General features: G+C 32.5%; 1 long non-coding RNA gene across 1 annotated transcript; it reads right to left on the bottom strand.

Moving 5' to 3' along the window:
• Positions 1 to 9289: 9289 nt before the first annotated feature.
• Positions 9290 to 9798, bottom strand: LOC149937230 (uncharacterized). Its single transcript, XR_016472300.1, has 3 exons — positions 9733 to 9798; positions 9394 to 9469; positions 9290 to 9331 (listed from the first exon to the last, which is right to left on the bottom strand). It is a non-coding gene; the product is annotated as an uncharacterized LOC149937230 (long non-coding RNA).
• Between the last annotated feature and the right edge of the window lie 999 nt (positions 9799 to 10797).

Genomic DNA, 10797 nt, shown 5'->3' with positions numbered 1-10797 from the left:
ATAAATACCGCCCAATAAATTAAATAAAAATTGTAGCTTCATTGTTTCATTATATTTTAATATTACTTTTCAAGATTAGCATGTTTAATAAAATCTTAATACCATAAAATTAATTCTTCAAATAGCGACATTAATATAAACCATAATGTATGTTAATTAAAATTCACTGTTTTACTAGAATATAGCCAACTTGGGCTGATATAACTATAATCTGGAAGCTCAGCAAAAGGAATTTCTTTTTATACCTTTACGCCTGCGCAGTTGCTATAGTTGCTATAATTTCACGCGGCGTCTTGTTTAGATTTTCCCTCCAGTTAAAAGGGGAATACAGCGCTATCTTTCCCCTTTCCGCACAGCTGCAGATATCTCCCTTCCCGCCACTTTTACAAGAGCCAACCTTATAGTGCCTTTTCTTTTACGAACCTTGGTGAGGGGGTACCTCTTTTATGCTATTTTCCCGTCCGGTTAGAGATACAGTGTCCATGGTTTACCACCATCTATTAAATTTAAATCGCAAAAAATCGCCATATATTATATGTTGATAAGAAAAAAAATTTATCTGCAAATTTTAAAAATACTTGCGGCGGGCAGATATTTTTTTAGTATTTTTTTTTGAACTCCCCACATGGTCTAATTAGTCGGAATTAAGTGTTTTAGGGGGGGGGGTAGGTAAAGTACAATCCTACCAATTCTCCAACGTGGTGTCCAAATAGGCTTAGTTCCGGAAATAGAAATATTTATCAGGCTTTTTATACGAACAGCGTTGCCAGGTTACAATGTTAGAGTGGCAGTGCTTATCAAGCTCGATTTATAAATTTTCAGTCTTGTTCAAATGCATTTTAGGAGTAGGGAACGAACTTTTGGTAATTTAGAGAGACGGCTACGTCCGCTGTAGCAGAACATATATTAAATACTGTTTAGCTTAATCCTAAATGGACAAACTATAATTAAAAATACCAAAAATGAAAATGCTCATAGATTCTATAATTATAGGCTTCGGACTTAGAAAAGATAGCGCCATCTAGTCTATTACTGGTCAACTATTTGGTGAAGAAACTATATCAGACGACTTTTGAATATGCTTCGACGTTTAGCTTTTTATCAAGATAATTTTGAAAGAACAGAATGCCAGCTTTCACACAATCGATTTAAAACTCAGTCGGTAGGCGGCGATACTTCTGACCAAAGTTTAAACTACGCACGAAGCCTATAGTAAAGCCCAGTTTAAAGTAGGCAGTTGTAGTTTTTAGAACTACCAGGAGTAAATGAACCTAGTTATCAGACTGCTATACTCCCCATGTTGGAGGCGTTTTCCTTATGAAGTAACATTTTTACCTCGAATTTGAAGATTTGCGCGCTCATAGGTCGAAAAAAACGATTTTGTATTTGTGAAACCATTTTTTATACATAGAAATAGCTATACCAACAATTCCCAAGTGCAATTTATCACGTCAAAAGACGGGGATGGAAATTAGCTTTTATTTGACTCGATTTTCTCATCATTTTCATAAGGAAAACGCCCTCCGATTCCGAGCGCTATTTCAATAACTGTGTTAATTTACTTCTGGAACTACATAAATACGGCAGATTTACAAACTAAAATGCCAAGAGATTTGTTATTAAAATAGCCAGCATTTCGAAAATATAAAAGATGGCAGCTATAGCTGTAAAGTTAATTGGGCGTAAAAACTGTAAGTTATAGACCATTATAAACTTGGTCTATGGACATAGGTGCTCCGTGTCAGGATTGATTCTTGCAAGCCCAATTTTGAGCTAGAGTTATTCAATAGAGATTTAAGAACAAACTATTCTCCGCTAATGACGTGACCGTGCTAAGGGATATTCAGTTTAAAACACGCGTCGTCAAGACTTGGCCAATAAAATAAGCACGCGTTGTTAAGACTACCAGAGGAATAAACACACTTTGTCTGCTTAGAGGACCCCTCGGTCGGTCGCACATTCGTAGCGAAAAGCTTATTCTTAGATCAGCATTCTACCAGGATCATGGTACGTTAGAGAACGTTGATTATGAGGTCCCCACTTAACCCCCCTTTTTGGATGTCGTCACCACGAGACGGTACACAAACCCGCGAATTTGAATTTAATTAAAAAAGAGTTGACTCATATGGTTCGTTCTTAGAGCATTTTGTTTACATCAAAATATAAGAGATTTTTTGGCACTAGTAAGCCAAATGTTTTCTATAATATACTGGAGGTCACGTGTAAAGGTTTTTCTGCGTTACTAGCTATTATTATTGAAGATAGAGAGAGCGCGCTCGACTAGATAAAGATTTTTTTGTTTGAAGTCCGAAACGGGCGTATAAAGTATTAAAAAGCTTAAGCCCTTGACGTAGAGAAAAATATTTTATACTTTAATTTTTTTATGGTTTTATTTTATGGAAACACCTATTAAAACCTAAATTTTTATTTCTATAGATATTTCTATAAAATAAAATGAATAAAAATAAAAGAAATATTAAGTAGCTCTTTCGTCACAAGACACAGCCTTATAAAAATGTTCTTCGCATGTGCGATTTGCACGCGCGCTTGAAAAACCTTTACTCCTCGGATCTGAAGCTCGCACTTTTAGACTTGTAAAAGTTAAAGACTCTGACGTTAGAGATACAGTGTCCATGGGTAAACTCTCAATGAACAAATAAAATTTCCGAGATTTTGTGTCTATATATAAATTATCTCGCGTGAAGTTAGTTTCCCTAAATGACTTATTGGTAACTATCAATTATATATTTTTTTGCAGGCATAAAGCTATAAATCATACCCCCAATAAAAATAGGTTTTTTGTAAACCTATCAAATCAAACTCATCAATGAAATATGTTATAAACTAGCCTATCAAATCAATCATACCAATGCAATGTTATTTATTAACCTATCGAATCAATACTATTATTTTTTAAATGTTATCAAATAAAATCTCCATATATTTTGAAATAACTTATGTGGTAAATTAAATAGTTAATTTGAGGTGATCTTTTGGTCTCGAGTCGTGCCCTACATAAATCTGAGATAACTAAACAACGTCTGTTGAAAGCGCGCGTTTACGGTTGCGATATCTCCTCGAGGCTTTTTCATTTTGAAATGTCAAGTGGTTAATAAAGAGATTGAGTACGTACACCAAACTTATACGTGGAACGTTTAGATTGGGCACAATAAGTCTACTATGGTAAACGTACTCCCATCGCGTTATTATCAACGGCTTAACATATAATAGTTCGTTGGACATTGTTCGTAAGATAAGAAACACTTTAACTTTTCTGATATAATTTTAACAATTCTTTCGGATAATAAATACAATAATGTATTTACTTCTACTGTCAAGATAATAACTAACTTGAGACAAACCACCTGCATCATGTTCAAATTTGGACCCCAAGGTCAAACACGTAATTTTGTCGCTTCCGAAGACCTACGTTTTAGGAAACCAAGGATATTTCTAAATGATTTGTCTTGAAGAGGAAGAAATTTCTTTACTGTTTGAGCTAGAACTGGATTGTGCGCAACGCTTAAATCGTTCTCTAAAATCTCTTAATTTTACCGTAAAACTACTATTTTATAAATTCCACTATCTTGTTATGGTATAAATTGGGTTAGTGAAAAATTACAGCTGATACGTTCAAATCATCTTAACAAAGACCTTTAAACTTGACCCACAAAACAACTGGACATAAAGGAAACAAGCTGGTCGCAGACAAAATTTTATCAGTTTACTCATCTCTGAATAATTTTAATCTTGATTGAATCATTTTAATCTTGATTAAATAATTTCAATCTTGATTAAATCATTATACTCTTGATTAAATCATTTTAATCTTGATTTTACCATTTTAATCTTGATTTTACCATTTTAATCTTGATTTTACCATTTTAATCTTGATTTTACCATTTTAATCTTGATTTTACCATTTTAATCTTGATTTTACCATTTTAATCTTGATTTTACCATTTTAATCTTGATTTTACCATTTTAATCTTGATTTTACCATTTTAATCTTGATTTTACCATTTTAATCTTGATTTTACCATTTTAATCTTGATTTTACTATTTTAATCTTGATTTTACCATTTTAATCTTGATTTTACCATTTTAATCTTGATTTTACCATTTTAATCTTGATTTTACCATTTTAATCTTGATTGAATCAGATGAAGACCTTTGATGGTGTCCTAATAATAATGAACGGTACCTGCCCTCGCTCCGGATTATAAACAATAACAAAATTATCCTTTCCGCGTGACGTCACTAGTGAGCTAGGGCCACTCGGACGGTGTTCTCTGGAACTTGTAGCGATTTCCCCGGCTACCCCTAAACCGAACCCAGAGGCTACCAGCCCAAGGAAGAACGCTGGACAAATACTGATTAAATTAAGCAATAAGGATCTCGAAGGGTTATATAATTAATAACGTTTTAATGAATTAACAATGAAGTTAACGTACAAACTATAAAATAGTATGCCTAACACAATGAACTAAGGAACGAGTAAGGTATGGCCTAAAACTATACAACGTTTAACCTACGGTTACGTAACCAACTACTTCACCCAGTGCACTGGAGCTAAATAATCGGGGTTATGCCACCGAACATACCGACCCTATGGTCACGGTCTAATTAAAAGTTCTTATTTCTTCTAAAACGAAATACCACCCACTGCACCTATCTAACGCCACTTAGCGGTACGAAGCCTTGGCTGATGCGAGTGGGATAATTATTTAAAAGTACTTATCTCATCGATGAGGTTGCTTTTGTCTTGGTCTCCTTAAGGAGCTGATGGCGGTGGCCGGGATTCCGAGCGTCCTTACGGCATGGTGGAACGAGGCACCGTCACTGTCGAGCGGCAAACGTGAGCGAACATTCCGACGCGTTGTATTCGGGAGTTTCACAATTCCCGCACTTTGTTTGGTCACAAGCAAGGTTTTATCGAGGAGCTCGGGCCAGCTTGGCACTGAGAGCTAAAAACTACTCCTTTATACGTCCTTCAATCTTATTTATAACCTTCTTCGGGTCGCTCCTCGAGCCACCCACCAGTCCACCTGGCGCAACCGCGTCACTGGTATTTCGTGGGAAAACCACACTCGAAAATAAAACACGTGTTGGAAAGTTTTTGGGCATTCCAGAGCTCTTAAATACAAAATAACTAAAAATATACAAAGCGTTTGACCCTCGAGATCCCTCGTGAAATATATATACAATGGGGGTTAGCGAAATGGTCTATTCTCCCAGCAGGCTGGTGCCACTAACATTCGGAGGGAAACAAGTTGGCCTAGCCCCATAACATATACCAACTTATAATATTAAAATAAGTTGACTTAATAATTCGTCACAAACTTATAGAGTCAATACTATAAATATGCCTTCTTAATTTTTTCCAGTTTCACTTGCAACATCGTCTGCACCCCATAGGCTACTTCGCATACAAGAAGATTAGCGGGATTATACATCAATATAAAGACATTTTAGAAGTAACGTTTTCCGAATTAAGTTAAAGGAACATTTTACGCCAAATAACTGTTGTTTGTTTTTTCGATTACGGTAATTTTGTGATATTATGTTTTAAAAAGTGAATTAAAATTTTCACACTGCTCATATTCTGTTGTTCTTTTGTATTTAAAAACATACTTTCAATTTTTTATTTTTGTATCTTATTTAAAAATTGTTTTAAATAATATATTTTTAATTACTAATTTGAAATCTATCTACATGAACCAAAATAATAGTTTAAAAGAAAAAGACCACTATATTAAACAGTGCAAAAGATAATTTATTTTATTAATAAATAGTTTTGTGCACTTTTAATTATCTTTTTTCCTTTGAAGCTATATTTTCCTTATCGTTTTTGCGAAGATAACGATGAAAAGGCTTCGTACGTTATAGGCAAGGTGCTACCTACAAACCAGTTGTTGCTACGTCATGACGAAAAACGGGCGTTAGATGGCTTTTTGGGAGTGATTCCATTACAATATTGTGATTTAAACTTGATCAGAGTTGTTACTGATAACAATTAATGCTACATTTTAATTATTGAAAAGAGAAAAAAAGTGAGAGTGGGAATCGCTCCATCTTGAAGCTCAAGTGCTTCCCCGTCGATCACCACTTCACCGGCCAAGGTCCAAACGTTTATTTTTCTAATACGTTTAATCTCTTCTTGTTTGGGTCAGTATTTTATTTTTTTATTATTTTTGTTATTTCGTTATTGCCCTTTAAGTTCAACAATGACCCCGTCAATCGTGTAGCCGCCGTGAAGGTACATTTTGCCTAATTTGGTCTTTTATTTAATTCTTTAAATACCGTGTACCTTAAAAGAAAAACGAGCGAGGAAAAGTCTAGTTTTAAGTTATCGAAGGCGGAACACATTATAGAAATGCCATCCAAGTTTAATTAAAATTTACCGGGATTAAAGAATTAGTTATAAGCAAATTTATTTTGTTACTTCTGAAATCTGTGGGCCACGCTGTCCTATTTTAGAACAATTCCGGTACCATCAGACCCAGTTTCTTATTACAGCGCGAACAAACTTTTGTTTATGATAAAAGGGAGCCCAGCTTTGTACGTCCACGGCCAACTTTGAATACGCGTTCACGCTCTATAGCGGATGTAAAATATATTCAAATCCCGTTTTAATTAGCGATGTTAAATACTCCCGCTTGCGGCGCAAAGTATTCTTATAAAATTACATTTGAATACAGGGTGAAGGCGCGGAAATCGAATTCATTTCGATAAAAAAAGCTTTTTTCGCGTGTCTTCGCCATATTTTTGTTCAAACTTTTAATAGATTGAACTTAATAAATATGACATATTTAGAAATAAATTTAGATAAAATGAAATAAAGTTAATAAACTCATTAAAGGAGAATTCGGAAAGGGAAGAGTTAGTTATAAGGAGAAGCGTGTATGATGTGAAGGCGCCATTTTCAAACGAGTTTAGAAATGTACCTGTTAATATTCATATAAAGATATAAATTGTAAATTATGCCTTCTCTTCGTGTAAACTATTGTACTTCTAATACTAGCAAAATTTAATATTTATCCCACTAGAGAAAAAGGTTTATATTTGTATATACAATAAGTAAAAAAATATTTTATTTGCGTAAAGTAACAAACATTAATATTACAATGTGCAGTTGATCGTTTACATTTCAACTTTTTAAATACAAAATTTAAAGCGCAATTTAGCGGTGTGCAAAATACCAAATCGAATATTCGATTCGTCAAATGGAATAGCACTTAAGAAAGTTCGCGAATATTCGTTTTTCTTGATCAAATAGTCGAATATTAGAAAATTTAAGGAAAAACGTATTTGGTATTTTCAAATAGTTTGCAAACTGGTCGAATAACTGCGGGTCTTTTTCTAATTTGTTGAGTTTCAAGGTTATCAGAGGAGACCGCGGTGAAATTTCCGATCTAGTGCTTATTTCTGGCACCTCTCTTTAGGCCACAGCGACAAGGATCATATAAAGAGTAACTTGCACGTCCATTAATCATAGCGAGTGTATTAAAACTTCTTAGCGAAAGGCAGAAGCTGTTTATTCTAGCGCCTATTGGCTAGATCATTCGCGTGTTCATTGTATGGAATTTTCAAGAATAGCAAAGTAAAACTAATTAGCTGGTGTTAAGTCCATCGTTATCGGACCACCCTCTAATATCCATCCCCTGTCACTATGGTTCAGATTTTTGACGTTTTATTTCCATACAAATACAAATAGTTAGGGGAATACTCTCGGGTTTCACAAGTGAACTCTTAGATGCAACTTTTGAAAAAAAAGGCTATGTAATGACCGTCAAAGTATCAGTTGATGTACCACCAAACATGGACTAATAGATTTGTATAGCCCCGTAACGTAAATAGATACAGAAACAGATAAACCCTGTTCCTTTAGAATAAGTCCAAACTAAATCGTCCCAGTAACAATTGTGATTCTCACTCTTGTAGGGTGAAACGGCCGCCATATTGTATTTTACGAATGGCGGGAAAATATTATTACCGTTCAAGCCCGTGATAAACCGGAAATATAGATAATATACAATATCAAGAGTATTTGCATATGTTATAAGGTTTTTTGATAAGATATTCCGAGATTTACACCGAACTTGCGTCCGCCATATTGAATCCAAGATGGCGGCGGTGAAAAGCTTTAACCTATAATTATCCCCTATAGCTGTGAAGTATATTCACCAAATTTCAGCCTTTTATCTCAAAGCATGAATTCAGAATAACTTTTTTAAACTTTCCCCGACCGTATTTTCCAAATAAAATCTACCTTGACCACCTGTGACCACTTTTGACCACTTTCCCATGGTGGGATTCATGGAAATTTTTCAGGGGTTGTTCAGACCGATTTTAGGAACACATTGCAAAAGAGAAAAATTCTATTCAATTTTTTTTTAGTTACACCCCGTTTTTAATTTAAATCGACTGGACTAACAAGATATGTATACCAAGTTCCATGTCTCTAAAACTGCACGAGGGGTTGTACAAAATAATTTATTTCTAAAGAACTAAAAATACTACTTTGGGATTTTGATCTTTCCGACTAAATCATAAACGGGGAATTCGAAAAAAAATATTTATATTTCACTAAAATTGGGGTAACAGGTAAAGGTCAAAGGTCATACAATTTAAACTGTTTTTTGAGACTAAGAAAATCAATATAGAATTTTTAAAATTTTATGCTGGTTTGTATAAGAAAAATGCTTTACAATAAGCTTTATCCCATTAAAATCAGACTTTTATTGACGGAGATATCAATTTCCAAGTTTTCGGTGTTGAGGCCTTTTTGGCCTTTTTTGCTAAAGTTCTATAGCGAATATCTCAAAAACCGCTTATCGCACATTAAAAATAATTTGTAAATCGGCTTTTACGACCAAAATAACCCTTAAGGCAAATTTTTATCCAAATCTAAAAAGGTAGGGTGGATACCTTTGGAGGATTTGTCATGGAATGACCCTAATAGGCTTATTCACTTTCAATTATTTAAACATTTTGCAATTTTTATTAAACTATTAGTTATTTAAATAAATATTGAAATATAACCGAGCTTATTTTATTCATGGAAAAAATTAATCGACTGCCGAACACTAACTTTTGCAACCCAAAAGACTATAATTTTACCCAAATAGATGTCTGGTTAATTTTTAATAGTTAAATAATATATTCTAAAGTTGGAAAAACATTTTAAATTACATAATCAATAAGAATTCCAAAACCATTTATTTAAAATAAATAAAAAATAATTAACTTTTTTAAATTAAAAATAGCAACATTGTAGATAGAATTTTCTCTGACTATACACAGTAAACGAACGGGTATTTATTGGCGGCTAAATTAAAACAAAATTAAGTTTATTAATTTGAATTATTTTCAAAATTAAACATTACTTACTTTGATTTATAGGTTTATTTTTCTGCTGAACAGCGTTACCAGAAGCACGCTCTATGAAATTCTGCCGCATTGTGAACTATAAAAAATATCTATATATCTTTAAATTCATAAATTAAAATTACCTCTAGGATAAAACTGGTTCAACATTCTATTGCATTAGCCTTGTAGAAGTAATTTAATACCCACCCTTAATTATCGTCACGTGTAAACGTTATCAACTAAAGTTACAGCCTTGTAAAACTAGTTTGGATTTTTCAACAATTGACTAATTATATCAATTAAACGCAAAATATGTTTATTAACATCTGGTATTATTGATCCTACTCTTTTTTTACTCACTTTTGCATCTCCGCGCCAGATTGAATTAATCAATAAATTATAAACGCAGAACATGTTTCGCCAGGAGACATTCCACAGAGCCAGTGAGAAGAAAAACTGGTTTTTACAAACAAACGCTAGATATTAATAAAAAATCAATTAATAAATCCTCTAACTTGAAAAAAATTGTAAATAAAAATGAATGGTTTTAAAAACAAAGCTTATTGACAATTTACTTTTTGAAGATACAATCTTTTGTAATACTTAAAAATAATAGTAATAACAATACGTTTTCGCAAAAAATAAATGTATTGGCTACAGGATAGTGTAATAAATAAATAAGATTAATTTTTTTACACCAATAAAATTATTTTTTAAACAATTGCAAATTAAATTATACAATTAATAAGCATTTTAAAAATAAGACAATCTCAAAATATGTACAAAATAGTCTTTTTAATTAAGAGATAATTAGTAATATGAAAAAAATTAAAGATTGTAAAAATAGAACATTAAAAAAATTATAAATATTATAAGGATACAATTAAATATAGTTATATTTACCTTAATTCGTAGAAGATATTTCTTTACTACGAAATTAGGTATCAGGTTTGAAATTCGGGCTAAAACTTGTAATTGTTAATTAGTATAATTAAATGAATATAATGATAAATACTAACTAACAAATTATTTGATTTTATGCTGTTGTAATATGTTTACGTAGTTAAAAGAGCGGTTTTTATGCTGAATTATCCCTACACATTACATTTGAACAACAGCATCATTGCTAACGATGGAATGGATTTGGTTTTGAATATAAACATGTTTTGAAATTTAATTATTAAAAACGTAAAAATAAATAAAAACAGTATCATTTTTGTGTTTTTATATTGTAAGCGTAGTTTCTATACATCAAATATCTGTAAAAGCTTTTATTATAATATCAGATAAAATATATAAGAATCATTATTAAAAAAATAGCAAGATTTCACTAGAATAAAGTGAATTTTCTCAAAAATACTTTTATCTTATAAGTTAAGGGTTAGCGAGTTTGCAAGTTCAATATGGGTTAGTAAATATATATCA

This window comes from Leiobunum rupestre, chromosome 7, assembly GCF_980474605.1.
Source record: "Leiobunum rupestre chromosome 7, qqLeiRupe1.1.hap1, whole genome shotgun sequence".
NCBI classification, from domain to species: domain Eukaryota; kingdom Metazoa; phylum Arthropoda; class Arachnida; order Opiliones; family Sclerosomatidae; genus Leiobunum; species Leiobunum rupestre.
The sequence above is the reverse complement of the archived record's forward strand: the minus strand, read 5'-3'. Positions and strand labels throughout refer to the sequence as shown.